This window comes from Ammodytes marinus (assembly GCF_949987685.1).
Source record: "Ammodytes marinus genome assembly, chromosome: 2".
NCBI lineage: Eukaryota > Metazoa > Chordata > Actinopteri > Uranoscopiformes > Ammodytidae > Ammodytes > Ammodytes marinus.
Genome location: NC_137231.1, coordinates 23,776,077 through 23,782,696, shown reverse-complemented (window position 1 = coordinate 23,782,696; position 6,620 = coordinate 23,776,077). Strand labels below are relative to the sequence as shown.

At 43.3% G+C, this 6,620-nt stretch overlaps 1 protein-coding gene across 1 annotated transcript in view; it reads right to left on the bottom strand.

The window, feature by feature from the left end:
• sema6a (sema domain, transmembrane domain (TM), and cytoplasmic domain, (semaphorin) 6A) overlaps nt 1-5,034 on the bottom strand; it is a gene marked incomplete at its 3' end in the record, with an annotated part of 106,168 nt that extends 101,134 nt beyond the window's left edge. Inside the window, exon 1 of the mRNA XM_080044018.1 lies at nt 4,709-5,034. The remainder of the gene's footprint in view (nt 1-4,708) is intronic.
• Nucleotides 5,035-6,620: the final 1,586 nt, after the last annotated feature.

Sequence of the window (6,620 nt, the reverse complement as noted above, 5' to 3'; positions counted from 1 at the left end):
CCTCCTCTATCCTCTATCCTCTATCCTCTCCTCTTCCTCCTCCTCCTCTTCCTCTCACTTCTCCTCTCTCCAGGCAGCCAGGCACCCCAACACTGTCTCAGGTCCTGAAACTATGGCAACGGAATGAGAGAGCAAGCTCTCCCTATGATTAATAGATGAGAGATGCAGTGCCAATCGCCGGGGCCTGGGGAGGAGGGACAGATGCACTCGAACAACGCCACGCAAACACGCACGCGTACAGTTACGCACCGAGTACACACACTCACCCCCCCACCATTAGCTAGCCACCCTCTGTGCTTTGTAGTAATACCCACAGCAATTGAAAAAAGAATGGGTCTGACTTATACAGTACACCACACTGAGAGACATAGGCACATGAGTTACAGGCAGAGTCGGGGCTTAAAGAGCAAACAAAGGGGCGGCAGAGTTTTTTTCTCCTGATAGTTAACATCCTCAGGAAACACACCTCCTTAACAACTGCCAACAAGCACAGCTAACCACAGAAATAACCACAGCCTCAGCAGTGGCCGGACGCGGGGCCTAATGACTCTTAACAGACTGCGGCTATCTCCATAACTCACAGCTGGCCGCTCTCACCTGTAAAAGCAGCACAACAGCAGGACAGGGAATTAGGACATTGCTTGTTTTTTTTACGCCACACACCACAATTTACATCATCTGATCCGTAGTACTAGACCTGCGCCTGTCCAAGGCCAGTCATTCATCCATCTACCAGACAGTCGCACAAAGCCCCGCCGCTTTTTGGATTATCCCTGCAAATGCATTTGCTTTCTGTTCCATTTGAGTAATAACAGGCAAACAAAAGTCAGCTGTTACAAAGGGTATTATGGCCTGGTAATGTCGCTTGATCTGAGTACTTTAAATATAACCCTTTTCCACGAAAACAGAAACCTGATGTCTTAAAAGCCGGTTTTAAATGCTCTTGTCTTTTCATTTGGCACGCGGGTGGTAAAGTTTGGCTCCCTAACAATCTTCTCCTAGATGAGCTGGCTATCACTTTCTAATTCACTTAATTTCCAACAACAAGGCTTTGCCAAGGAAACAACAGCCAAAGCGCCAACCCACAACTCCGCCAAATCTGCCACTGACTTGCGGCGCCCGGCCCAAATAAGCCGTTCGCCTGGTCCTTTATGCCTCTGGCTGTCTTGGCATAGGCAACGCTCTCAATCAATTATGCTAATGTAACGAGTATGAGGAGCGTTTAACACATGGACTGTTAATTCAATGGATGCACTGTAGAGCCATTTACGGTTGAGCCGGAAGGGTTAAGGCTAAGTGGGGGGAAAAAGCAGCAGCCAGTAAAACTTAGAAACTGGAACGCCATGCATCTATGTGTGTATGTGTGAAAAGACACGGTGAACATGGAACAACACGCATGGAGCAAGTGATTAGCGAGTGATTACATTTTCAATGAGCCATGCCGTGAATAAAGGACACTGGACCATGCTGCACCGTGAGATATATGAGGTCCCTATAGTACACTGAATATGATTCATCATCTCGTACAAACAGTGGGCGATATGTTCCAACTTAACTGGAAAGGACTGGGTGTAAGGAGCGAATAAACAGCCGCTTCTGGAAAATCAAATGTATCAAGCAAAGCAGTAACATGGACATTTAGAAAAATAGGTCTCTTGCTATCTCCTCTCATCTTGTTTAATACCATTCACAATGTGTTCTTAGGTCAAGAGAAATGCATTTAGCCAAATGATGAGTTCAACTGCTGAGAGCGAGGGAAATCATAACCACATAAAAAAAAAAGATTGAGAGATGGAGCGCCAGAAAGTTAAATAAAATATTTACACTAAAAGTGGAGTTGTGTAATTCGTTATAGCACGTTAGAATATATCCCTGTTTATCTGTTCACCTTCTGAATCACAACAGACTCCCACTGAATCGGAAAAAAAGGAGCCAGCTTGAATATAGCTAGAATCAGCGAATGTGCCACGTAACATCTGTGATGGGCAGTTCCATTCAAATACAACCTCTCTTTGACTAAGCTGACCTGTATTTCTAAAAACAAAACAGGCTAAAACGCATAGAAGCAAACTGGAAATTGTCAATTTTTTTAATGGTGGTCGTTTTGTCTTTAGGTTTAATTGAAGTGGCAGCTATTTAGAAAGATGCGGAATCTGGAAAATGGGTTAAGTATCAATAAATCACATCCAGGAGTGAGAGGGGTTTGATGCTTTCTCGCACTCTAATTCTTAAAAAAAAAAAACACAAACACACACCTACACACAAACACACACACACACACACACACCAGCCCACACACGAAGGACAAGCATCAATAAAATATGGCTTTTATAAAATATGCATAAATACTCACACTATTGAATGCTGGGTACTGACATTGACTGAGTAAGGAGGACTCATGGTTAACATCAGCTGACCTGCATCGGTGTTTATAATTGAAGGCCAATTCATTTGAACAGGAGCAAAACCATTAAATAATTTTTCTGAGCTACTGTATTCAGGCTGCATCTGCATCTGTCCTCAACTGGCAAAGGTAAATACTAACTCTCCCTCTATCTCTTTTTCACACACACACACACACACACACACACACAAATACACGCATACACATACAGTGTGACAAATCCACATCAGTCACACACAATGCCATCCCCAGTGCTATTGTTAAGGGATCGGCAGATCAAACGCTCCATGGAGCACTGCTCCAAATACAAGCAACAACTCTGGTCGCTCTGCTCCATTCTGCCTCTCCAGGAGGAGCACAGGCAGGCTGCTGTCACAAAAGGTAATCATGTTGTAATTCACGTATCAGCACCACAACATGCCATTGTTCAAATCTGTTAATAGCAGGATTTGCACTCGGTTTTTGTTGTTTTGTGTAGCCTTTTGTGAAACAGTGGCTACTGTGGGATTTGCTGCCCCAGTGCAACATCTCAAAAAAATGCCTCCAGGACATTTGCATGCCTTGAGGCTCATTCTGTGGGAGAAGCTGTGGTGAAATGTTCAAACACTGCTATTCCACAGCCAGGATCTACAGTCTGTTCAATCCCCAGCAAAGAGTATCCACTGGAAAACACCAGGTCACAGATGAACTCACCTCCAACATACAGGAGGAGAGCCAAATATTTCCAATGGGTGTGTGGGGGGGGGGGGGGGGGCTAGTGAAATACAACACCCTTTCCTCTAAAAGCCAGCATGACATTTTTATTTTTTTCCACCACCTTTTTTTGTAAAGGCTGATACTAGAATCATGTTCCCAAAAAAGCACCATGTCCCGCTTGCTGATAATCAGCTGACAAGAAGCTCATTTTGCTGTGGGCATTCAATACTCCATCTTCCCATTCATATCATCACCCCTAACCCTCTTAATAATCTATAACCTACATATAGACATGCTGAATCGTTTTTTTCAGCTTGTCTCAGTGGCTCAACGGGGGGAGAGGAGAGGAGAGGAGAGGAGAGGAGAGGAGAGGAGAGGAGAGGAGAGGAGAGGGAGAGCAATGGCAATGACTGGGTGTTGGCAGTCAAGGCAGTTGGATGTGGTTCGTGAGGCCTCTATCTCCTCTCCAAGCTTGGAAAATAACATGAAGAAGCACTTTCATTTAATGGCAAATCCACTTCTGAGACCTGTGCAATTTTGTCTGCTAGTCAGAATTACAAACATTTGATTGATCTTCTCGGAGGAGCAGAGTAGTATAGTGACCACTCAGGCTTTGTGGTCACTTGAGATCCCTGAACACACCCTAGCCAGTGTTTTTGTGCTTTAAAAAAGATCGAGGGTAAAAGTTATCGCCTGCAGAGTTACTCAGTAAACAAAATAAAGAAATAATATGGAATACATCAATCAATAAGTGTTGCCTGTTTGTTACAATGACAAATTAATTCACATTTAATCTCTGTTTCAGATTAGAGTGCTATTGAAGGAATGACAACAAAAAGAAAGATTTATTTTAAAAAAACAGGCTGTATCATTATACATGTATATTGCTGCTGTAATTCTGAATTTCCAATCATGTGTAAATAAATGACGTATGGAAATCCCATTACACACAATAGTAATGGAAAAAACATTTCAGTGTTTATGTGTTTTCTGAACGAATCAGGCATGAATATAGTATTGGGCTCGTATTATTCTACATCTATAAGTGGTGGTTTCGTGGCTGTAGTTTTACAACATATTTAGAGAGTCAAGACGCTGAAGAGACGGAGGAGCTAGAGGACAAGAGTCGGTCCGAGTCCTTCAAGATCCCATAAGCACATTTTTATAATTTTGTGTTGCCATTCATACCTGCTACCAAGAATAATACGAACATTGTTTTTCTTGTGATAAGACCATATATAATATAAGACTCGATGTGATCCGCCATAGATCCTCTGAGACTGACACTTCTTTACTCCATATGGGTAAACAGCACTAAAGGGATTACGCGTAGAATTGTGTTCTGTGTATATCGGCACAAGGTGTTGTTCTTGTAAGAAAACATCGCAGCTCTCATTTGAATTGAAGTAATAAGCACTTTGCGTTTTTTCACAACTTTAAAAATACGATACAAATCGGCAAAATACCCTCAAGTTGATGAAGTAACCCCGTGCAGCGTGTGCACTTGTCGCCCGGCTGTAGAAAAAAAACAAGCCTCCGGGGCTGGAGAAAGACCGCTTCAGGCATAAAAAGCGCACCTAAAGTTTGAAATAAACAAATAAATCTTACCTTCAGCTCATGAATGGATATGCTTCGGAGTGGTTTCACAGCTCTGTCCTTTAGTAATCCATGAGATATGGCGCTCAAGGCAGTTCAGACGGTGCTCGTCTCGGAATAACAATACGAGCGATACTTTTCTCTTGCGCTTCTTTCTTGTTACATGCCGTGCTCAGAATCACACCTCTTCAAATGGGAATATCCATTGGAAATCCACACTAGAGAGAAGAAGAAGAAAAAACGACGTTTGTGGCTTTTAAACTCCCCTCAGGTGGAACTGAACGCGCAGGAAGCAACCCGGTGTCCCAGAGCTAAAGCTACGGCGCTGAATGCAGTCCCTTCCACAAAAGCCGAACGGTCATCCTATTTGGAGATGAAGCTTCTTACCAGACTGTAGCGGAGCGCAGCAAGCCCAGCTGTCACCCACCCGCTACACACACACTCACACACGCTCTCACACATACACAGGGAGGAGCTAAGTCTCTTGAACGGGAGGTATTGTGTCAATGTGTGCCAGTTATGGACAACTGTATTTCTATTTTTACGCAGCGGTATGTCATAAGAATGTGCTTTGGAGAAAGAGAAAGCATGGCGCGGAAAGGGGAAGAAACATTAGAACTAAAATATTAAAAGAGGTTTGTTGGAAATTCAAATAAGATTAACTGGCATATTGGAGACATGCGGGCTGGTATGCCTGCTCTGTGTCATGCAAACTGTCAATGGTAATTTTGAAGACACAATAAAGATGCAGGTTCCCATTCATTCCACCCGCGTAACCGCACTTTGTGTGATTTTTGCGTACATCCGATGCGGATCGGTATGTGATCAGGTTCAAAGCCTCTCTTGTCTGTTGTCTCTGGTCTTTGAACCGCCCTTCCTCCCCTGGTGGTCCCTCCTGGTCCTAGGCTGGAACGCGCACACGCAGAAACACATGCTTCATGGCTTTTTACAAATGGGCCCTCACTTTGATTGGCCCATATCTCATCAGGTATAGTCTGAAAACAACAGCAAAGTTCAAAAAGTTGTTGCTTTGATTTATGGTACATTTAGGCTACAATCTGATGTCAGGGAATCATGGTCCACATACTCTCCCTCTCTCTCCTTTTCTCTCTCTTACACACACACACACACACACACACACACACACACACACACACACACACACACACACACACACACACACACACACACACACACACACACACACACACTAACATTGCTAGCCTTACACCAAGCCAAAATAAACATCGATTTGTAAGATTGAAAACTGCAAACCTGCCACAAAACACAAACATAACTACTTGCACATGCTCTGAGATACACAAAACACACATTATATTGCAGTGTGCACACACCTTTGAAGACATCTAGATCATATACAGTATATGTAAGCTCCAGAGGGACAGAGCTAATGTTTGTAAGGCTTCAAGCTTATCATTATATAATAACAGGCCACCTGCAGGGTGTGTGTGTGTGTGTGTGTGTGTGTGTGTGTGTGTGTGTGTGTGTGTGTGTGTGTGTGTGTGTGTGTGTGTGTGTGTGTGTGTGTGTGTGTGTGTGTGTGTGTTTCTGAGTAGTGGCCTGTCAGACACTATTGCTGTTGTTACTGTAACAACTCAGTACAGTGCTGCCTCAACAGGCACAATGCCAAACTCCATACTGTTGTTCTTTAATGTAAACTAATGCCCTCATGCCTGCCAATCCTTCCCTCATCTGTTATCATTGCATTTTGCTTTAAAAACAAAAGTCCATTGCCATCATGCAGTTGAACCTACATGCAAGACAGAGAAAACATAATCAGTCCGTTGCTTTTCTATCATTCACTCTGACAGATGTTTTGTTTCTTTCAAACCATGTCATTATAAACGGATTATTAAGAACGTGGTCGATGCATATGCAAATAAAAGCACTTATTTGCCAATTA